The 24,404-nt window shown below is 44.8% G+C and overlaps 1 protein-coding gene across 2 annotated transcripts in view; it reads left to right on the top strand.

Annotated features, from left to right (window-relative positions):
* CAMK1D (calcium/calmodulin dependent protein kinase ID) overlaps positions 1-24,404 on the top strand; it is a 344,198-nt gene that overhangs the window by 4,853 nt on the left and 314,941 nt on the right. The window lies entirely within an intron of this gene.

Raw genomic sequence — 24,404 nt, 5'->3', positions numbered from 1 at the left:
ACTGGCTGATTTACGGGTATTTATTCTGGGATTACTCAAAATCGTAGAGTCTGTGGGAAGCATTAGAAGGAATATTACCAAGAGGAAAATAGGGGTGGGAGGCCCCCGGAGAGCTCCCTGAGGGTATCCCAGCTGCAGTATTTGTTCGAAGTTTGCATTTCTCAGTCCTTTCTTTGAGGCATGATATAAATTCAGCCTCTCGTACATTTAAAAATATCTACTGAACACCTGCTATGTTCTAGGCACCGGGGGGGAGAGCAGTGAACAGACAGACACAAATGCCGGCTTTCCTGGAGCTCACATTCTGAAGAGGAAGCCAGAAAATAAAAAAATATGAATCGGGAAAATGTCGAGTGTGTTATATAGTATTCCCATTAGGGAGAGAAATAAAGCCAGGAAAGGGAATTTTCTGGAGTGAGGGGGGAGTGTGTGTGGCAGTTTGAAGCAGGGTAGCCAGAGCTGCTGTCTGAATACAGATCTGAAGGAGCTGTGGAGATGGCTGGAGGTAGAGTGTTTCAGTCACGGGGAGCAGCGAGGGCTGAGGGAGCAGGCCTGGTGTTTTTAAGGCCCCGCTGCTTCAAGGAGGCAGGTGTGGCTGGAAGTGAGTGACCAGGGAGGAGATGGGGAGCTGAGGGGAGACAGATGGGGGGAGGGGGCGTGGAGGTCTGAGTTCACCAAGTTGTAGGTCATAGTCAAGACATTGCTTTTACTCTCAGAGAAAAGGGGAACACTGGAGAGTTCTGAGCAGAGGCCTCCCTTGACCTGACTCGGGTCTTTCTGTTATGGCTGTGGTTGCTGTGTTGAGAATGGATGGGTGGGTTCAAGGGCAGAAGCCGGGAGGACAGCTCGGAGGCGGTGGAAACAACCCAGGGCAGAGAGATAGGTGGTGTCGGGCTGGGAGGCAGCTGTGGAGGTGATGACATGTGGTTGGATTCTGGACCCATGAGGACGGGAGAGCTGATAGGAATTGCTGGTGGATTGTGTGGGATGTGAGATTCGCCAGGGTTGGAAGGCTGTGGCCATTTGTTGGTCAGTTTTTCCAAAGACTTTCTAAGCAAGTGCTCTGTGTGCACAGCAGGGCCGTCCATGTTCTGGGAAGCTCTTGGAAGCAGTTTGGAGGATGAGCACACGTCTTTTGGGCTTCTGGGTTCCCCTTGTGAGAGGCCCTCGGATTTAAGGCTACTTTCTTTCTACGAGCTTGCGTCTGGAATGATGGGCTCTGCAGGTAGCTCCTCTCCTGTCACTGTGAGAAAGTTGTGATAGGCTGGCCGTCCGAGCAGTGGGAAGAGCTGCTTAACCTTCTGTGGAACCACTGGGTTTTGCCTAGAATCAGCCATCGAAAGAGCTAGATCACGTTGACAGGTGGGCCTGTAACCTCGGACTCTCTCGCTTGACTTGGGAGTTTAAAGCCCAGACGTTCTGTGAAAAATAATAAATGAGAACTGACTGCTTTTGCTGCTCCTTTCTTTGACAGGGCGTTTTGTGTTTGGAGAGGAAAAGCTGAACCGTTTTTCTCAGTTGCAAAACAGACAACAAACTCTCATGGCCTTTTTGATTAGTCAGGTGGGATTTGGGGAATGGCACTGTTTAGAGCTTGTTGCCAGAGGTGCTCACGAAAACTGTGTCTCAAGTAGAAATTTCTGGTTCAAACTTGGCAGCTGAGTGGACAGTAATTAGATTTGGCAGGTGGATATTCATGTCCTCTCAGGGGAGGATTTTAGGGGTTAACTTGTTGAGTTTTTCTTTGGCTGGGTCTCCATAAATCCCTTTAATCTTTCCTTTCCCCAAATAAATCTCCTTAAATCCCCTTCAATCTCTCCTCCATCTCTCCCCCTGGGAGGGCTTAGGCATTGGTCCAGCAGGACATTGCCACATTGTTGGTCAACTTGCACTCACAGGGTTGGACGCCAGGACCTCATGCCACCTCCAGTCCTCACCAGATTTTGCAGGAACCATCAGGGACATTTCTTTGATTGAAGAGGGAACCGCTCATGGGTAGCCGGCACGAAGCCTGGAGGAGCCCTAGTTAGCTGATGCAAGTTTCTTTTCTGATGCAACATGGTCAACCTAATGCATGTGTAGCAAGAACAGGGGGACCTGTGGACTCTGGGAGAGATGCCAACACGATTTTTCTCAGTTCATGTTGGGTACATCCCTCTGACTGCCTGTGTTGCAGGAGCTCACTTTTTCCTGGGGCTAGTTTTCTGTTAGATCCCACCTGATTTTAAGAAATGCTTCTTATGCGGTGCGTGGATTGTTTAGGTTCAAATCAGACCAAAGGTGACCTCCAAATGGATGCCCCAGGCCAAGTTCATTTCGTGGCAGACCAAGTTCATTCCCCGTTGCCAGCGATCAGCTATTTGTCTTCTGCCGGTTTTCCTAGTATTTCAGATATGGAGGGGTGCTGTCTCTTGGTTGACACCAAATCTTGAGGATGTGCATTTAAGACAGAGTATTGGCTGATGAGGGCCAGGTAGGGGAGGCAATGAACCGTGATAGAAAGGTAGTTCCAGCACCACCCTGCATAGCTGTAGCCCTCTGGACGGGTTCCTTCATCTTTGGGAATTAAAATGGAGGTGGAAATTGCTGCGTTGTGGGATTCTTGTAAGGATTCAGTGACATCTGTGGGGCACCAGGCACATAACTGAGATCGAGTAAACAGTAACTCTCATCGAGTTCTGGTTGCCTTCAGCAGCCGTGGTGGAGGATGACCACTCGTGGATATTCAGGGCTGGTGCCACGAGGAAGAACGTATCAGTATCTGTTGGAAATTGATTTTGGAAGCTTTTGTTGCGAACACACAGAATGGCGCTTAGTTAACATCCCCCTTGAGTTGCTTTAAGAAACCAACACCTATTAAAACAGCTAAAATAAAAATGGGTGACAATACCAAGAAAGAAATAAAAGAAACCATCATCAAGTCCTCAGTCAGCTGAACACAGCACAGTTGTGAGCTGCTAAGAATGGAGGCTCTGAGGTCACCAGAACCTGGGCTGAAATCCTGCATCTGCTGCTTCCTAGCTTTGTGGTTTTGGGCTCATTGTTTCGCCATTCTCAGCTTTCTGCCCTCCTCTGTAGAACAGGATAAGACTGGTCCCTGATCTAAGGGTTGCAGTGACAATTAGATGAGGATGCTTGGAAACGACTTAGCACAGTGCAGTAAATGTTAGTTCTAGCTCCTTAGTCCCTGGGTGCTGGAGCCCTGCTCCTCGAGGCCACTTGCACGGGTCTGGAGGTTCCATTGCACCAGTCAGCATTTGCTTCCCATGGGAGGCTGATGGGTTTACCTGGCGCTGGCATTAACCAAGAGTCTCATCCCGAAGCGTCCTCGGGCCAGCTCGTGTGTTGGAGTGACCTAGTTTGCTACATACACAGACTCATCCCTTCCCCTGGTTAGCTCATCAACTTTGTCTCTCTGCACCTCTCCCTGCACCCTGAGCTGGTTTTTTTTTTTTTCCCCTCAGTCTATCTCTACATCAGCTTGTGCAAGAGCCTCTTCTAACTGCAGTTTCTGTCTCCAGCAGCGCTTAGATCTTGGTGCAGCTGTGGCCCTTCTTCAGCTTAAACGTGCTGCTCCCTTCTGGGAATGGCTTCAGCCGTTTCTGCTTCATTTCTTCTTTTTTAAAAAAATTGAAGTATTGTCAGTTGCAGTGTGTCAGTTTCTGGTATACAGCATAATGTTTCATGTTTCTTATTGAAACTAATGTTCAGTTTTGAGAACTGAAGTAATTTCTTGATTTCAGTGTTACAAAGCATCAAGGAGTTTTGGAAGTTTAAAATCTCTAGGTCCTGAGTATAGTTCAGTGTTAGGCTATTTCACAAATGGCAACATGTCTGCATAGACCACAGGAACATGCTGGGTCATAGTTTATTCAAAAATATCCTTTTCACGGATTGCTGGATGGGGGGATGGGAGATGACCTCAGACGTTTATTTCCCAGGTCACAGGAAGTCGGTATAACAGGTGGGGAGCTCATATCTGAATGGGGTGAGGTCCCTCATTTTGATCTCCCTTTTAGCCTTTTGGATGGCCAAACCAGATCTAGGGTCACAGCCTATTGGTGCCTCTGTAACGTGGTGAGCAGGGGAAGAAAAGCCTTCCAAACTGGACGGAGTCAACATTTCTACCTGTCAAGAAGCCCCCCCTCTGACTTTTATGACCACGGCTTACATCACTGAAGTGCTTTCACACCTAATTGGATTTGGGGCTATAAATGGAATCCTAAAGTTACATTCAATAAAACCTCAGACAGTCCCTAGTTTTCAGGTGACACTCCTTCCTGCCCCTGCACACGACTCCGTTCCTCTATCCCCTTCCACCAAAACCCACAGTGTTTTGGGAAAAAACAAAAAACTGAAAAAAACTCCTCCAAACCTTTGCAGCTTTGGAAGCTTGTGGGTAGAAGAGATGCCATCCTCAGCGTAGAGGTCTGGTGGGGCGGTGGGGTCGGCAGACGCTCGAGGGCCGTGCTCCCTGCCCCCAGGGGTCTTCCTATCTTTGGGGCTGACACTCCTTTAACCTGGATAAAAATGGCTGCTTGAAATTTGCCTTAAAACATTAGAAGACAGAAATGCCTTGAAATAGGTTGAGAGACCAGCCATCTGTGATGTAAGTGATTTTAAAGAAAGTGCTTTGTCTCCCATGCAAAACTGACAAGAATTAGCGTTTGGATGGAAGACAGGAAGAAAGTAGGTAATTGTGGTTTGGGAACTTGGGGGCAAGCGGGGAGGCTCCCAATGAATTGGAAACTGGGAAGTTGAAGGCCAGGTGAAAAGAAGGATTCTAGACGAAGTGACCTCAGCCATTAAACTGGGTCCTATACCGGCCTCGGTCCCCAGAGGGAGGACCCTGTGGTGCTGCCTCTGTGATCTCTCCCCTGCCCCCTCCTCCCCCAGCTCAGCCCTGGTTCCCAGGACCAGGCCAGGACTGTTCACCCTGTAATTCAGCCTTCACAGGTGCTCGTCTTCTCTCGGCCTGAGTAGAGTCCTTACTACCATGAATCCTTAGACGTTACGCTTTTACTCACCACCACAACACAAAGCTTAAAATGAACTTCCGGGCAGACCTTGTATGAAGGCTGGCATGGCCTGTGTCAGGTACAGGAACCACGCTGCTGGGGTTCTTTGCACCTGTGTCAGCAGGGCCCGTGTACACGGACTTTGTGGTCCCAGTCGTGATAATACGCTGATACTGGCTTTTTAGGGCCTTTTGACAACTGTGAAATAACAAGACCTTGGATTTGGGTGTGTTTTTTAATTGTAAAAAATAATGCATGACATAAGATTTGCTCTCTTAACCATTTTTGAGTCTACTGCTCAGTGGCACTGAGGACATTCACCTGGTTGTGTGCAACCATCATCACCAGCTCCAGAACTTTTTCATCTTCCCAGATTGAAACTTTGTGCTCATTAAACACTCACTCCCCATTTCCCCTCCCCTCAACCCCTGGCAGCCTCCATTCTCCTTTTTGGTTTATGAATTTGACAACTCTGGGTATCTTACGTAAGTGGAATCATACAATTCTTGTCAGTTTGTATCTAGCTGATTTTATTTAGCATAGTATTCCCAAAGTTTACACACCGAGTGGCATGTAACAGAATTGCCTTCCTTTTTAAGCCAGAATGATAGTCCATTGTGTGGCTAGACCACATTTTGTTTATACGTTCATCTGTTGATGGACACTTGAGTGGCTTCCACCTTTTGGATTTTGTGAATAATGCCACTGTGAACAAGGATAGATACATACCTCTTCAAGCCCCTGCTTTCCAGTCTTTTGGGGACAGACCCAGGAATGGAATTTGCTGCATCATGTGGTAATTCCACGCTTCATGTTTGGAGGTGCTCGCACGCTCTCAGTGCTCCACAGCTGTGTGGTGTTTTGCAGTCTGCAAGATGCTTTTATGTCCAGGATTCCTTCTGAGCCTTAGGACAACCCCGTGAGTGGGTGGCAATCATTGCCCTCATTTTATGAGAAAATGGAGGTTCAGAAATTTGAAGTCACTTGGTGAAAAGGTTGCTAAGTGGCAGGTGGAGATTTGAGAGCCTTCTGACTCTGAATTCACTGCAATTTCTCCCCTGTCATGCGGCTTACAAGCTGGTTATTGGAGGCGGTGGGAACAGAGGACACTGATGGATAAAAAATGCCTCCCCCTTCTGTGAGTGTACTGTGCTGTGGTTAGGAGATCACGGGAGCCGGTGTGCCCTGGTAAACCCGCTCCGATTCCTACCACTTGCTGATTTCCGTGGTGTAAATACTCCCGCTTGGTACCACTCCAGGCCACCTCTGGTTTAACAACCGACTGCAGAATTCTTGATGTAGGCTCTTCTGAGCACACGTGAGTTGGCGCCGGCTCCCCTCTGCAGGAAGTAGAGGGCTGGAGAGCTGAGGTCAGTCCTGGCTCTGTCATTTCAGGATTGTGGAGCCTTGGCCTTACCCTCTGTTTGTCCAAAGTGCCTTGTTTGTTAACTGGGGATAATGATTCCTGCTTACATTACAGACCTGTCGGAAGTCCTGAATGAGATAAGACATATGCAGGGAGGCCTTATACAAATAAAAGGTGTTGTTACGTTCTGAAGATTACAGCTCCAAAATATTCCTCTCCCATACATGTTGGTATGCATACTCTTTGGAACCCAGCTATCATCTTTCGGGCAGGGTTCCCAGGAAGTTGAGCTGTAGTCAGCCTTGACTCTGAAAGGATCAGCTCAAATCCCAAACTTCGTCTGGGCCTCTATATTTTATCTGGGTCTGTTCAGGTGCATGTTGTTTTTGCCCTCAGTGTTTTAAGTGATGGGTACCTTCAGAAGCACTCTTAAGAATTTATAAAAGCAACATATTATCCTAGTAGAGAATCTGAAAAATACAGAAGAGTGTAAGGAAGATGATATGAATCAAGTAGTTTACTCAGCCATGAAAAAGAATGCGATAATGCCATTTGCAGCAACGTGGATGCACACAGAGATGATCCTGTTGAGTGAAGTCAGGCCAAGACAAATATCATGATATCACCTATGTGTGGAACCAAAAAAAAAAAAAAGATACAAATTTTATTTACAAACCAAAGACAGACTTACAGACATAGAAAATGAACTATGGTTACCAGATGGGAAGGAGTCGGGGAGGGATAGATTAGGAGTTTGGGATTAACAGATATACATGATTATATGTAAAGCAGATAAACAACAAGCACCTACTGTAGAGTGCAGGGAACTATATTCAACTTCTTGTAATGACAGATAATGGAAAAGAATCTGAAAAGAAAAAATAGCTATGTGTGTATATGTATATCTGAATCGCTTTGCTGTGCACTTGAAACTAATGCTGTAAATCGAGTACACTTCAATAAAAATAAAATGGAAAAAAAAAAAAAAAAGAATCAACCAGCTGGCTGGCTGGATCCTGGGTCATCAGTCCCTCTAGGGGACAGAGAGGACTCAGGGGAGACGGGAGAGGTCAGCCACTGGGGTGAGTCTAAGGGAGTGGGGTGGGGTGGGGTTCTTCATCCGTGGCGTGAAGCTGTTTCAGTCTTTTACCAGCTGGTCTGATTGAACCCCTGCACACAGGTTGAGCACTGGCTCTGGAAGTAGGGGTGGTGGCGTCTGCTGAGTGCGGCAGGTGTCCCGAGCTCTTCAGGGTGCCGGCACTTTGTGTTTGGTGCTGGTGGTGATGCTGTCATTGGGATTACTGTCATGATTAGCTTCTCTACCCTTGTCACCACCTGTAAACACCTACAGAGTCCGCAGTGGGACAGAACCAGGTGCCAACAGGAGACCCGGCTCAGCGGACTTCCAGTGGGCTCGTTATCCTTGTGGGAAGAAGGAGGTAAAAAAATACCCATGTCCAAGTGCGGATGACTCCCCTGGCTTAGGGTCGGACACAGGAACCTAGATTCTCAGTCACTTCATGGGGTAAAATAAATACGGTTGGCTCTGGACTGAATGCTTGTGTCACCCCAAATTCCTGTATTGAAATCTAACCCCCGTGTGATGGTACTTGGAGGTGGACATTAGCGTAATGTCCTCAAGGTTTATCCACAGGGCAGCCTGTGTCAGCATGGCCTTTTTTGGGCTTTTGGGAGGTGATTACGTCACGAGGGTGGAGCCCTTTTAAATGAGCTTAGTGCCCTTATAAATGAGACCCCAGAGGGCTCCCTTCCCCCATATGAGGACACCGTTGCCTGTGAACTAGGAAGTGGACTCTTGACAGACATCAGATCTGACAGTGCCTTCATCTTGGACTTCCAGGCCCTGCCTGGCAAGTTACCCACCCAGGCAGGGTCCAAATGGGGGCGTGGTGTGGCAGCCTTTGAGTCTTCAGGCTCAGTGTGGCCCCTGCCAATCTCACAAGGCTGTTCTGGTGGCTGTCCTTTCTTGTAGAAACTCTTGAATGTGTATTCCCTGATGAGTATGATCTCATCCCAGGGCTGCAGGTGTGGTCTAGGTAGGGGCAGGGACCTCCAGAAAGCTTGGTCAACCCTGAAGATCCTCAGAGCTGGGTGTCCTTCACAAGCTCTCCAGGAATTTGTCATTGGGGGTCTGCTGTGTGGGCTCTTAGCATGGCCAGGGGGTTAGACCCTAACCCTGCAGAAAACTCTTGGGTTCATTGAACCCTGAGTAAACCAGGCCCCTCTTTACCAGCCCCACTGCCAGTAAGCATGAGGGAAACTTGAACTAGTCCTGGTACTGGACATTCAGATGGATTTGTCCAGCCAGAGCCACCTGGAAATGGGCCTTCATTTAGTCCCCTCGGTCAGGCTCTGGGTAAGACTTTGGAGACTTGTGAGACTGATTCAACAGTTCTTTTCTTTTTAAAAAATTTATCACATATAGATTGAGAGCCTGCTCTGGGTCAGGCACTGAGGAAGTGTTGATGAGACAAAATGTGGGTCTCGTCCCTAGGGAACTTTCTGAGGAGACAAACATATAACTACACTTCAGTGTGATGGTGCGGTATGGGGGGTATGCAATATGGGAGCTAAAAAGAGGGGTACCTCGCTGGAATTGGGGCTTGGGGACAGTGAGCTGGGCTGTTGCCTGAGAGAGTTCTGGAAGTCAGAAGTGGAAAAGACCTAGCATGCTTCAGTATTTAATGAGTTCCTGCTGCATGTCCAAGAGAAAGCTGACTTCTGTAAGCAAGGGAAACACTTACTTTTAATAATAATAATGACTATAATAGTAATAACAAGCATTTATTGAATACTTACCAAGTGCTAGACACTATGCCAAATACAATATTTTTCATGAATTTTCACAATAAATCCTCTTAGCAGCCCCACAAAATAGATCTTATTGTTAGCACCATTTTAGAGATAAACACACGGAGGCCCAGAGAGGTTAAGTAACTTGGCCAAGGTCACACAGAACTATAGGGAAGAACTGGGGTTTGAAGTTAGGTTATCTGTCTGGGGCCAAAGCCAGTGCTCTTAACTGTCGTTATACTGACATTATACCAACCTTATAGGTTGGTAAATTTTGTCCCGTGGACTCTTAACAGAGAACATTGGACGTGTGCCCATATACCCAGGATGCAAAGCAGCACATGGTGACATAACGTAGCCCCAAGGGAAGGGAAGTAATTTTTGTCAGAAGTAATGGGTGGAGACGAATCATAAGAACTGGTAACTGAACTGGTTTTCTAGTCCAGCTTCTCCAGTGACCCACTTCCCAGATGGCAGCCATGTGCTCATTTAATGAATGGTTGTTAAGCTCTCACTTAACGGCTGAGGCTGTACCGACTGGAGATTCAGTGGCAAGTGAGAGGGCTGGTCCCCACGTGTCCTCCAGGTACGCCAGACCCGTTCCCACCTCTGTGTCCTGCTCCTGTGAATTCTCCTATTTCTGTCGCTTACCCATCAGTTCTTCAAGGCCTGAAGATCTTAAGATCACTTAAGTCTGCTCTCTTCCATCAACTTTCTCCAGACATAAGCAGCCCACTTTGGGCTACTCTGCTTCTTTTGCAGGATTTTCTAAGATGCTCTCTTAGGATCACACTGTTGAGGGTCAGCCATTCAAGGTTTTGTTTTCTTTTTTCCTTTGCCAGCTTTTTCTCCAGCTGGTACAGCTCAGAGCTGCTTGCAGGGGACATTCTCACCCACGTGGTTTCCCTCCCGTGTGTTTCCCACAATGCCTTGCACCCTGAGTAATGGAGATTTTGTTTGTTTCCCTTTAAAAAATTCCCGAGCAACGAAGTTGTCCCTGGTCTCTGAGGAAGCTTGCTTTTCTAAATGTTTTCATTACTTATAATCTTTTCTGAATGTTCCGCCCATATTTTCTCCCTCTGGATTTCACCACTTTTCCACGTGCGGATTACTCAGCCGGTGGATTAGCTGCGGTGCATTTTTAATCTGTGGGGCTTTGCCTGCTTCCTTCCTTTGGCAGGCTCTTTCTCTTGGCCGCCATCTGGCTGTGCTCAGAGAAAGAAAACTAGTTGTCAGGCTCCAGAAAAGAGTCTCCCTCAGTAGGATGGCCCAAAGCTAAATGGAGGTGATGTTTGGATGATCACACGCTTCTTTGGGTTGGGTAGCCCCTGCTGGCTGTGTCCTGTGGAGTCCTGTTAAATACCTCTGTTTTCTGTTACTTTCCTTCTTGCAATGTCCCCCCTCAAACAGGGCTTGTTGTAGTCTTGAGATACTCGTGGATGCAATATGGAGTCGGTTTTTTTCATCTTTTCCTTTGCAGTCAGGCCTTTAATCGTTGTGTGACTTCATCTGCCTGCTAATGTGTCCAGAACCCAAGGATGACCCCTTGGCTGTAATCATCAACTATAGTATTTTTCTTCCAAAAATATGCTGTCTCTAGAACAGACGGTGGGATGAGAAATTTCAAGGCAGGTGCAGTAGTCTTTCCTGATGTCCCTTCCCTCAGAAGGCAGCACACTCTTTGTCTGGACGTCGCAGACACACTGACTTCCAGGTATAAGTTGTCCTTGCTCTTTGTATTCGGGTCAGACATTCTCAGTGAAAAAAAAAAAAAAAAAAAAAAGAAGTGAAATTTCTCTTTGGACAACACCTGATTTTTTTTTTTTTTACATTTTAAAATTGAATTATAGTCATTTTACAATACTGCATCAAATTCCAGTGTAGAGCACAGTTTTTCAGTTACACATGAACATATATATATTCATTGTCACATTTTTTTCTCTGTGAGCTACCAAAAGATTTTGTGTATATTTCCTGGTGCTATACAGTATAATCTTGTTTATCTATTTTACAATTTTGAAATCCTGTCTATCCCTTCCCACCCCTCGCCCCCTTGACAACCACAAGTTTGTAGTCTATGTCTATGAGTCTGTTTCTGTTTTGTATTTATGTTCTTTTTTTTTCTTTTTAAGATTCCACATATGAGCGATCTCATATGGAATTTTTCTTTCTCTTTCTGGCTTACTTCACTTAAAATGACATTCTCCAGGAACATCCATGTTGCTGCGAATGGCGGACAACACCTGAGTTTTGAATGTACCGTTATTTTCTGATGGGGGCTCCACACTGGTGTCTGTGGGAAGGTGTGTAGGTGGTTTGAAAAAGCATAGTAATGGCTACGAATGTTGGAATGTCTGCTGGGCCCGGGGTCCTTCACTGGACATGTGGTGGGTCATTTAATTCCTCAGTAACCCTGTGAATTCAATACCATTTGACAGTTGAGGAGAACTGACTGGCCCCGGGGCATGTGACTCACTAGTCACAGGATAGCAGTTTGAACCCAGATCTGTCTAAAGAAGCTTCTGGAAGGGTGTGCCCAGCTCACAGCTGTACTGATTGAGGTGATGCAGGCTTCTCTGGGGTGTGTCCTGGCATGGTCCTGGGGGCTCTGATGGGGAGACTTGAGTGCTTGTGTGTTACAGTGTTTGTCGCTGAGCCTCCAGGATGGCCCCCTGCCACCCTTCTCCTCAGGCCCATCAGAGCCTCGCTCTGGAGCCTGGAGCCAGGATGCTGTCTTGTGCTCAGCCTGCAGGTGAAACGCTGCTACCTGGAATTGGTGACCTGGCTCACACTGACCAGAAACCTATGTGTTGAGAGAGAAATGGGCCCAGTCACGATTTTATGGGGCTGAGGATACATTTTGGGATTGCGTGGCTATTTCCATCCTGGCAAAATGAAGAAAATCATTTTGAAGACATCGAGAGAACCCTGAGATTTTAAATTAGACAATTTGCCAAAAAGAAAAAGAAAAAAAAGATCTAGAGTGCTCACCTCAGGGTTCTGGCAAGCGAAATGTCATATTTTATGCAACTTAAAAAATACGCATCATTTAGAGCATAGGTTCCATTAGCAAAAGGTCATGGAAGATACAGGCAGATAGCCAGGAACTCACCAAGTCTGGTGTATTTTCTCAAATGCCTAAAAAACATGTACAGGAGTATGATTTCTATCCCCACCTCTCTCGTGTGAGCTGCCTGGTTCTCAGTGGCAGTTGAGTGACGAAGGGACAGATATTCTTGAGTCCCAGGTCAGGGCTTTTTTTCCCACCGAAGGGTTTTTGTTTTTTTTTTCATTGATGAAATACTGCTCACATGAAAATAATTATTTTTCTTTTCTTATTGCAATGTATTGTGTTTTTCAAAAATTTATTAGATCAGATTTTATCATATGATATCATTGATATGTGGAATCTAAAAAAAATGAGACAAATGAACTTATTTACAGAACAGCAGTAGACTCAGACATAGAAAAAATTTGTGGTTACAGGTTGGGGGGAAAGGCGGGGTGGGGAGGGATAAATTGGGAGTTCAGGATTTGCAGAGACTAACTACTGTATATAAAACAGATAAACAGCAAGGTCCTACTGTATAGCACAGGGAACTATATTCAATACCTTATAATAACCTCTAATGAAAAAGAATATGAAAAGGAAAATGTGTATGTATAATTGCATTGCTATGCTGTACACCGGAAATTAATACAACATTGTAAACCGACTATACTTCATACTTCAGTTTTAAAAATTTAAAAATTATCAGGTCAGATTTACTTTTTCTCAGGGCTTGGTAATTACAAAAAATTACTATTCATTGTGCGGTAAAGGCCTCATCATACATAATGTACCTCAGATGGTTTCTTTATATTGTCATTAATTGGAAACCACCAGGAGATAGCCAATAGGAATATTAAAAATGTTGAAACACCTGCTCTGTTAAGAAAGCCGTCTCAGCACAATAGGCCACGGTACTCATTGTTTCTCTTCAGGAGGTGCTGTGAAAGCTGTTTCTCCAATGATTTATATGCAAGATGACCTTTTCCTGCAGTCACAGGCAACTTCCTAACATAAGACGCGCTGAACACTGGCTCGTATGGAGTTCACGTCCAGTGGTAGTAGGAGCCAAACCGTTTGGCATTCCAGTTTGAGATTCCGATTTTGCATGTGGCTAGTTCTGGAGAAAGCATCTGGCACGTAGCTGAGCTCACAGACCATTTCATAGCCTCATTCTTCTGAAGTCTGGAGTGATCTCCGGGGCCCTATACCTCCATCCCTCCTGGGACTGGCTTCTTGGAGGGGGCGAGCTTCATGGTCTCATGAGGCCCCGAGGGTCCCACGCTTCTTCCTTCAATGAGTTTTTCCCACTGTCTTGAAATTCTTAATATTTTTTGAACAAGGACCTCCCCATCCCCACCAATTGCATTTTGCGCTGGGTTCTGCAAATTACATAGCTCGTCTGATCCCTCGTAATTATAAAACTTCACACTCCTTTCAGCCTGATATCAAAGGTCTTTTACTGATTGTTTAACATTTTCTTAGGGTGAGTGGTTAAGAAATTTACGGAATACTAAAGTTTATTACATACTTGGAGAAGTCTTGTATTGTGATACCTCGGGTAATGAACACTACCTGGATATGGGTATACTTTTTTTAGCATTAAAAAAAAAATCTTCCAGGCACTCCTCTGCCAAAATTTGAGGTGTTCCTAGAGTGTTGTGCTTGCTGGCTTTCTTGGTGTTAGTGCGGATCTTAGAAGTAGGTCATGGTCTGTGGATCGGGACACAGAATTCTCTGGGCCTGAGCCCCGTTCATCTCCTCACCAGCCATATGTGTCTACAGGGCTGAGTCTCTATTTACAATTCATAAAATGGGGATGAAAAAATGGCCCACATTAGGTAGGATTGCTGTGAGGTTTCAGTGAGATGACTCATGTCAAGTTTTTATGTGTGTGCATAATGCCTGGTGTACACGAAAAGCTTATTAAATGTGAGATGAGATCACTTTATTTTGGGCCAGTTTTTGCCACCCTGATTCATGGCCAAATATGGTACCTCTAACTCCCAGTTAGAGATCATTAAAAAAATGTGTCCTCAAGCAGACGAATCAGTGACAATCTTTTAAGAGAACTTAAAAAAGGGGGTGTCATTTTGAGATGTCATTCCCTGCCTATAAAGGGCAGGGATTGAGAAGTTTCCTGGTAACTGATAAGTTAGAGTAGATGGAAATACTATTTGGAGTGTCAGATGGAAAAGGGTAGGGCAGCTGCTCAGTGTACACGCACACACACACACACACCCCTCCTGTATTGTAGGCCGTGTGGATACAAAATGAAAAAGTCACAGTCCCTTCTCTCCACAAGCAGCGATGGGAAGGGCCCTTTCATGGTATTTTACATGGCCCCTTCAAGCTAGAAAAAGGGAGGCCTTTGCTCCTATGGTTGCTTCTCTGATGTTACAGATCGTGGGCCGTGTCCCTGCAGGGTCTTGGGGCTCTGGCTGCAAGGAACGCTGGAAGAGGGGTGGATGTGACAACCCGCGAGTGTTTGGCCTGGGTGACTGTAGCAGTGGGTGGGGTGGGGAAGGGGTGCAGAGGAAGGAGGCGGGTCCGGTTCCAGGCCAGATGAACCCCTTCCTGCCTCAGGTCTGAATCCTGCCTTGTGATGCGGTTCTGGCTTCCAATTAAGCGGATAAAGAACTTCAAATACGTGATAACGGTTTATAACACTTCAAGGTTTTGGTCACACTTGTTGCCTCTCTTAGATAATAATTATTCAGTTTGACATCAGAAAGGAGGCCCCCAAAATCCGTCCTTTTTTGAAGCAGATAAGAGATACGTCTCTTCATGCGCTGGTTGTCCTTACAACGTGGATCGATTTTCATCTCGATGCCCCCAGATCAACAGATTTATTTCTAAGAGCATTTCTCAACTAATTTAAGGCTCACATTTTCAGTAGTGGTATACTTGGCTAGTTGGTCATTTCTCCATCTCTTTTGGGTTAAAATGAATGGCTTGAGGTTCCGACAAAAACAAAAGATACGCTACCTGTGTGAAGTCACTGGTGCATTTTATGAATTTTGCCCATTTTGATTTAGTTGAAAGCCTTCCTTTTCCCTGGAGACTTAAAGAAATAAAAAGGAGGAGGCTGTGAAAAGGACTGGCTGTGCCTTTAAAACCATTGTAAAGGAAGGTCAGGTTCGTACCTATGGGGAGCACTAACAGTGGGCCAGGCACCTTCTGGAGTCACAGAATTCATGCCGCCCTCTTCCCGGTGTGCGCACAGCTTGACTTGGCCACATGTGATGAAAGTCGGAACCCAACAGAGAGAGATCTCAGGGAGCGTTTCTTAAACTGCAGGTCAGAAGAACCAGGCCAGCATAATGCTCTATTGTGAAACGCGTCTCCATGTTCCTCTGGTGACCAGCCCCAGCACAGGGCTGTGTCCTGCCGTCCTCACATGGCTGGGAGCAGATGAGGGACATTTTGGATTTTCAAGTTTCCCAATAGTTGACTCTGGAGAGGGCCTTGTGAACGTCTTGTTCTTTGATCAGGTTGAGAAAACAGAGATCTGGGGCAGCTGGGGGCCCTCCCCAGGGCCACATAGCGAATGTGGGAGATTCAGTGCCAACTCCCAGAGCGTTTGTGCACAGGGCTCATTGCAGGGTTGCATCAGGATTCTGGATGCTACACTTCTTTAGGGGACAGAAATGCATGAAACGAATAGAATTGGACTTCAGTCTTCCTTCTACTTGTCCTATTTCTGATTCTTTATTCAAATCTCAGGGAGGCCGAGGAGTGTTGTAGTCAGGTGTCCTGTCTCTGGCTCTTGTGAGAATTAGGTGAACTAACATGTGTTTCAAAGTTCTCAGCCAGCGCAGGCCTCAGAGTATTTGCTCAATCAGCCCAGATCTGACTTTCAGGAGCTGCGTGACACTGAGCAACTGGGTGTTGTTTTCTGTGCCTTGTGACCATGTGGCCTCCAGCCTGGCTGTGTGCCTAAGGGGATGGATGGCTGTTACTTCAGGGGACCGTGTGTAGGAGCAGCCCCTGTCTACTAAATGATTGTTGGGTTTATTTCTCTGGTTGCCCGATGAATTTCGGTTGTTGATAAATGACGTTCTGTGGCTGACGTTGCTAATTACGAGACAGCCCTGCACACGTGCATTTGTGCACACGGGCTATTTGCTTCTGGTAGTGTCAATGAAAATAATCAGTAATCAGCAATAAGATAAGAAAAGAGTTCTCTTTGAGCCAAACTGAGGACTAGCAGGGAAGCCTGCTCCCAGGTAACTCTGAGAAGCTACTCTGGAGAAGTATGGTTTCCAGCATAGTTTTATGTCTTGTCAGAATACAGAATGTTAAACAAGTAATTTCTTCAAGATTTCAAAAAAAAAAAAAAAAAAAACAACCCCAAAACCAGACCAGCATGTCCAGTATGGCCTTGGCACCTGGGGCGGGAATCTTATCATCAAAGGAGGACCAGCATTGGCGTCCCAGGAAGGAGAGGCATTTAATCTTTATTTTTAACGTGGACATTTGCTTCTGATCAGTGTGCCCTTTTCTTTAGTAGTTAAAGCAGATGTAACCAGGTATGTTTGATAGGCTACAAACAGGCTATTTTAGTTAGCATCAAATTCCAGTTAACTCATGGTTAAGCCAGAATGACTTCCCTGTATCTCCATATGTCAAAATTTCTTTGATCAGTAGGCATTTTATACTGGCTTAATTGTTTTGTGTTGTCTTCTGGAAAGTTCAGGGCTCAGCACCTGGACCACGGGAGGTGTCCTGGCTATAATTGTGGAATGAATATAAGTCAGATATCTGGGTTCAGTTCCTCTCCTAGTAACTGCTGCCTGGTGGACAGACCTCTTCCCTCCCTCTTCTTGTTTTTTCCTGCTCTCCAACCTGCTAACCTTTTTGGGACAGGAACTTTTGTCAGGTGACTATGATTTTCACTGCTATGAAAATACAGAGTTTTGAGACTCATGCTCAAGCTGTCAAAGAAGACAGAGCAGACCTCTCAGAGTTGATTAGAATCACAGCCTGAGTGTTCTGAAAGCATGTGTTGTGGCATCCAGGAGCAGCCTGAGTTCCTCTTCACAGGGCTGGCCAGTCCTCATTAGCTTGTTAATTGGACAATTTCAGATGTGCCAATTAGCCTGTGTCAGGAGCACACCAAGGAGGGTGGAGGGGGGGAAGGTTGGCCACTGCTGATTAGTTCCCAGAGTGGAGACGTGGCCTTTGAGGGGACTTGGGGTTGGAAGATAAGAGTGGAGCTTTCAGCTCACTGGCCCCTTTCCTATACTCCCCTTTGAAGGACAGCAGGCAAACAATAGTTGCATAAGCTCATATTTGCAATTTATTAATGAAAACCGTGTTTTAGAGTGTGTGCCAAGTCACTCACTGTATAGTCAAGTCGGCCCAGTGTCCTGCACCTGCTCTCTCTGCAAGACAGTGTAACAGTAATGCACATAAAATCCTCATGGTGTGAATCTTGTTCGTTTACGCCAGCTTGTAAACTACATGTGGATGAAACTGACACACCTTTTGGTCACTTACATAGGATCTTGCGCATGAAATACTTATCAGTGAGATGGAAGATGTAATTGTGTGTCTACCATAATACAGAGACACAAACAGTACTCACATTGTTTAGAGGGACTTTCAGCCACAAAAGTATGAGAACCAGAAATTATAATGGACCAGACTACTCCATTTCCTGAACAGTTTAGTTAAGAAATACTAATACTACCACTATATTCCAGGCACTTTATGAATTATATGTCATGTAATCCTCATAACCTCCCTGCCAGGCAGAAGTTTTTAACCTTAAAAGTTTTTGTTAACCATTGACACAGAGAGGATAAGTAATTTGCCCCAGGATGCACAGCTGAGAATGGAAAGATCTGGAATTTGAGGCTAGGTCTTTTGAAGTCCAGATGTTTCCGCCTGTACCTCGTATGTGTGTATGTGTCCCCGCTAACCAAGCTGTTGCTCTAATATAGTTTGTTTAGGGGTCAAACCAGATAATCCAGGTTTCAGGGTGTAGTCTTTAATCTGAAGTATTTGGTATGACTAAATAATCAAATTAAGTAACTGTCAAATCCCTCTTTGTTCTAGGATTTACAGATTTAAATATAATTAGAATAGATCTTTCCAACTTTTTTTTTTAAGCCTTTTGTGGCAGAACTAATTTTGGTGAGCAGCAGAATGAGAACGCAGGAAACATTCAAGCAGGAAAATTGACACAGAATTTCAGAACACGCTCAGAATAAAGTCTTCCTTTCTGCAGTGAATTGAGCAGCTGACAACCCAGGGAAACGTCAAATTGACTTTAACTTAATGCCCACTGCTTGGGCTTTGTATTAGCAGGTGTTTATTTCACCAGACACAGGTGTTGGATTTCATTAAATCTGTCCATTTCAAGGCTCTTGAACTTCAGAAAATTCTTGAGATTTTCTATAACATGTCACTGTCCCTTTCCTACCTAGTAGAAAATCAGAGAATGTTGAAATTCTGTTAGGGAAATAAATATTTAAGACATTGCACATCGGGAAATGGACATATTTAGGATCTCTTATGAATGGGCGAAGCATCGAAGTAACCTTTTTACCTTCTCACAACAAATACATTTAAGAATTCTATTCTCGGAGCTAACCTCATACTTCCTGGTGAAAAATGAATGCTTTCCCCTCAGACCACGAACAAAACGAGGGTCTCTGCTCTGGCACTTCTTTTTTTGTTTTGCCTTTGCTTTATAACTTTTTATTTTATTTTTTAACATTTTTTATTGAGTTATAGTCATTTTACAGTGTTGTGTCAAATTCCAGTGTAGAGCACAGGTTTTCAGTTACACGTGAACACATATATATATTCATTGTCACATTTTTTCTCTGTGAGCTCCCATAAGATCTTGTACGTATTTCCCTGTGCGATACAGTATCGTCTTGCTTATCTGTCCTACATTTTGAAATGCTCTTGCACTTCTGTTTAACGTTGTGCTGGAGGTTCTGGCCAGGATAGTTAGGCAATAAAAAGAAATAAAAAGCATCCACATTGTAAAGGAAGAAGTAAAACTGTCTTTATTTGCAGATGACATGATCTCGTAGAGAGAAAATCCTAAAAAATCTGCTAAAAATCGATGAGAACTAATATATGAGTTCATCAAGGTTGTAGGATGCAAGGTCAATATACAAAATTTAATTGTATGTCCATATTCTGGCAATGAGCCATCTGAAAATGAAATTCTGATTATAATAGCATCAGAAAGAATAAAATAGGAATAAATTTACCAAAGAAGCAGAAGACTCAGATGCTGCGAACTATGAAGTGTCATTGAAAGAAATTAATAAAGAAGATACATAGAAGTTGGAAACAACTTATTTAATAGTACACAATTTATAAAATAAACTGCAGCACATTAATAGAATGCAACACACTGCAGATTTTAACTCATGGTGCAGAACATCATTTAAGGGCATAGATAAACGATATACTATTTAATGTGAAAAATGAGTTATCAAATAACATCCCCAGTTTTGTGGAACAGCGTTTGTAATTATACGCATAGGTAGCGAGCCAGAAGTAGCTACATCAATTACAGTGAGAGTAGTCATCTCCGGGTGTGGAAATGATAGATAACTTTAATTTTCTCCTTCTTGCCTTGCTGTATTTCATACATTTTCTATACTAATCAGATTATTAGTTATCAGAAAAAGAAATTTTATGTACAATTTACATGTAATAGGATTAATACTTTAATAAAATAAGAAGGCAACAGGAAGATAACCTTACCTTCACGTACTTTATTTTACTGTTACTACCATTCTCAGGATAATAATGTTCTTCTGTTGTTTTGATGTACACAAACTGTAGACATACTATATATTAGTTAACTTGCATTGAGAGCTTGAAAAAAAACTATATATAGACATTATAAGCACTTACTAAAAGTTACACTCATGTATCCTACAGTGTCAAAATAATTGCTCAGTAATTGCCAGCTATATCTGTTGGAATGCAAGTTCTGAAGTATTTTATTTATTAAAAAAATTGGTGGGGGAGGGTACAGCTCAGTGGTAGAGTGTGTGCTTAGCATACACAAGGTCCTGGATTCAATCCCCAGTACCTCCTCCAAAAACAAGTAAGTAAACGTAACTACCTCCCCACCAAAAAAGATATTCTTTAAAAAAAAATTGGGCCCTAAAACTATCTCTTTCAAACCTGCCTCCCCTCACCTCCCATAGCAAGATGCTTTCATGAGTGAGGCAATAGGACTTCTTGTGGGAGAGAAGAAACCTCAGATATTTCTTTTTCTGTTTCTCCCCAGAGCTTCTCTCTTCCTCTGGGCACCTGCCACTTAGCATCTTGCAGGGGCCAGTGCTCTGTGTGTCCGGAGGCAATTCCCGGAGCAGCGGTTCTCTGGTGATGTCCGCTCTGCAGTGATGTCTGTCTCCCATGGCTTCTTTACTGATATTCTGGAAGACTGTTTTGGGGCACTGGGTTGTTTTCCCCTCTGCTTTGCGAGGAGACTTCTAAGCGCTCCTGGTGACTGTAGACTGTTACCTGCGTCAGCCTGGAAACTTACAGGCTTTCTCACGTTCCGCTTTTCCCCCAGACTCCACCTTCTAGATCCTTTGTCTGCAAATAAATGGTGTCAGTAAAACTGGGTAAGAGCAGAGAAGAAAGCCCTGGGATATCCTGGTGTGCCTTCTTTCCCCAGAAAACATCTTTGGCAGCCTCTGTGTTTGTGTCTCTGCTGTGTGCTGTGCAGAGGCAGAAGGACCCATCCCCTAACTGCCGAGGTTAAAAGCAAAGCTAGAACCCATCTCATCTAATGCGTCTCTTGAATTAATATACCGTGAAAAACGCACCCTTGCAAGGCTTCTGAGGGCCCGTTAGCGGCCCTGGGATTGCCTGGGGCCAGAGGTTCCATTTTTCATAGAAGCTGTGCCAGCATGAAGGTTTGCTCTGAAAAGAAGGACCTCACACCTGTGGAAGTCACATGCTCTGGCCTGAATGGAGTGTGTTACCATGCTCCCCGGGCTCCCCTGAAAGCTGTTGTTGGAGCTTCTGCGTTGTGAGCCTGGATAAAGGTGAGACTTGTGATGCCAATTACAAAGAACGAAGTTTCCATTACATCTGCAAGAGTTACATGCCAGGGAGACAGTGACTGCATTTCACGGAAGGGGCTTCCAGTCTGTGTGGTTTCCTTCTGCAGGATCTGGCAGAGGAGGCACCATCATCTGGCTGGAGAAGGGGCTCTTTATTCCCCTTTATTGCCCATTGCATCAGCTCCCGAGTTAAGGGTTGTGTTCCCTAGTGTGTGGTCCCGAAGTGAGCTGAGGATTTGGGTGGAAGGTGGGCTGTTGCTTGTGTGTTTCATGTGTCTTCCCTGCCCTGTTAGCCTTGAGCGTGTGCTTAGACCTCCAGCTATACTGTGCCTGCTGCTCTAGGGACAGGCTCTTTAGGATATGGATGCTGACCAGGAGAGCGAGACTCGGCTTTGCCCGGTGCCGCCAAGCCGCCGAGTGGCTTCATCCTGGCCCGAGTGGGAACATGACCTAGTTATTGTGCCTCCCAGTGCGCTGGCACAATAACCAGACCTTCCTTCCTCCTCTCCTCGCAGCAAGAATAATTCTGCTGAGCCTCTTGGAGGCTGGAGGGCCAGTTTTAGTAACGTGCCCTTTCCTAGTTGGCTCCTATCCAGTTATTTCGGGTGAGTGTTAATGGCTGTGAGTTTGAAAGTTTCGTTTATAAGGAAACTGTCTTTCTTGACCTGGTGTCCTTGTCAACTGTTATTCTGTCCAGAGCCCTTTCCTTTTTGGGGAAGAGGCTGAGAATAAAGTGGTCACAAAGTCTATGGCTTTGAACTGTCACCTGTGGTCTTTTTTTCAACGCCTCCCATGTGGATTTGGGACAAGGGAAGAGGGTGAATTCCGCACCTGTACTGGTAGTAAGTCTCCCAGAGCCCCAGCGAGGAGGCCGCTTTTCTGGCAGGTGATTTCTTGTTTGTTTGTTTGAGATTTGAGTAGATTTTTATTTCTGAGGTCCATATATATATGTATATATATTTTTTTAAATTGAAGTATACATCAGTTATTTCTGGTGTGCAGCATAATGTTTCAGTCATACATACATTTATTCATTTTCATTATAGGTTACTACATTTATTGAATACAGTTCCCTGTGCTAGACAGAAGAAACTTATTGTTTATCTAATTTATATGGAATAGTTAATATTCACAAATCTTGAACTCCCAGTTTATCCTTTTGCACCCTCTTTCCTCCCAGTAACTGTAAGACTGTTTACTATGTCTGTGAGTCTGTTTCTGTTTTGTAGATGAGTTCATTAGTGTCTTCTTTTTTCCTTTAGATTCCACATATGAGTGATATCATATGGTATTTTTCTTTCTCTTTCTATTCTACTTCACTTAGAATGATGATCTCAAGGTCCATCCATGTTTTTGCAAATGGCATTATTTTATTCTTTTTTATGGCTGAGTAGTATTCCATTGTAGAAATATACCACAACTTCTTTATCCAGTCATCTGTCGTTGGACATTTAGGTTGCTTTCGTGTCTTGGCTGTTGTATATAGTGCACCTGTGAACACTGGGGTGCATGTATCTTTTCAAATTAGAGTTCCCTCTGGATATATGCCCAGGAGTGGGATTCTTGGAGGTGATTCTAACACTAGACATGGGAGGCACCCCCTGCAGGTGACTTTAAGTTCGGGAGGTGCTTGGTCATCCTGGATGGGATTTCATTTTGAGTCACAGGGGTAACCAGTAGATTGCTCTGGCTTCTTTAGAGGAGTGAATACATCATGTTTGTATTCTACATGACCTTTCATAAAACACTTGCCGCCCATGGCCTGTCCATTTTCAAAGCCAGTGCAGAATTTTTATAGTCATCCTGTTGGTGATTTACACCAAGGGGCTGAAGAACTATAAAGTGATTCTGTTCTACTCCCCAGTGAAAGAGACTTCTCCGATGAGTAGAACTCTAGATCTACAAGGGACTTTGCGTATATATGGCTTATCCACATATTTTATTAAGGAAAAAAAAAAAACCTGGCACAGAAAAGCTAAGTGTGCTGTTCAGCATCACACAGTGAGCCAGGGACAGAACAGGGCCCAGTGTGCAAGAGCAAAACCCAGGTCAGAGGGCAGGGCCAGTGCTTCTAAAGACCCCTGTGTTTCCCATCTCTTGGTCCCCTGACATGCATGTGAAGTGAGGGCAGGAGCATCTAGTCCAGTGTGTGAGTGACACAGGAGGAAACGGAAGCCCAGAGGGGTCCAGGGACTTGCCCAAGGTCACACAGTTACTGAGCTGCTTATCCTGGTCTGAAATGTGGGTCCAGCTGTGCCCACGGGGTGGTCCTTCTGGCTGGTAGATTCAGAAGGTCAGTGTACTTGGCTATGGAATGCTGTCTTAGGTAATGTTGACTTTAGGAATCAAGTCGATGATGGGGAGGGTATAGCTCAAGTGGTAGAGTGCATGCTTAACATTCAGGAGGTTCTGGGTTCAATCCCCAGTACCTCCTCTAAAAATAAATAAAATAAATAAACCTAATTACCTCTCCCCACTCAAAAAAAAAAAAAAAACAAAAACCAAAAACAGAAACAAAAACTAACAAAGAAAAAAAACCTAAAACTAAAAAAGAAAAAAAAAACTAAAAAAGAAAAAAAAAAGAATCAAGTCGATGGGATTCAGTGGGGGGTCACTGATGTGCTCTAAGTCTGGCCCTGAGTTGGGGGACGGGTTTCCAGTTCAGTTCTGGCTGCTTCCAGAGTGGACATGTTGAGCCATCACCCTCTCCTGCTAAGAGAGAGGAAACTCGGGTCTTGGTGTGTTGGAATCTCAGTCTTTTGACCACTCTGGGTATAGGGGAAGGTTTAACTTCTGTTCCCAGTCGGATTTCTGCCGGGATTCCTATTAGTCTCAATACAAAATCCAGTACATGAATTTGAAGACTGGCGCCCTGGGGACGAGTTGTGGGTTTGCTTTTCCCAGGTTCAATCAGAACCACTATGTAACTGAACTTTCCAGGGGATTGTCTCTGGGAATTCCTGAAGCAGTCCTAGGGGTGGTATCTCATATAAAGAGAAGGCATCAAGCAATCCATCTTAGAAGCCTGCTTTCTCTTCAGGATTTCCACGGGGAGGCAATTTCACTCCAGCTGGGATCACCGGTTGCTTTCACATTTTTAA

This window comes from Camelus dromedarius, chromosome 26, assembly GCF_036321535.1.
Source record: "Camelus dromedarius isolate mCamDro1 chromosome 26, mCamDro1.pat, whole genome shotgun sequence".
NCBI lineage: Eukaryota > Metazoa > Chordata > Mammalia > Artiodactyla > Camelidae > Camelus > Camelus dromedarius.
This window is presented reverse-complemented; position numbering and strand designations above follow the sequence as displayed.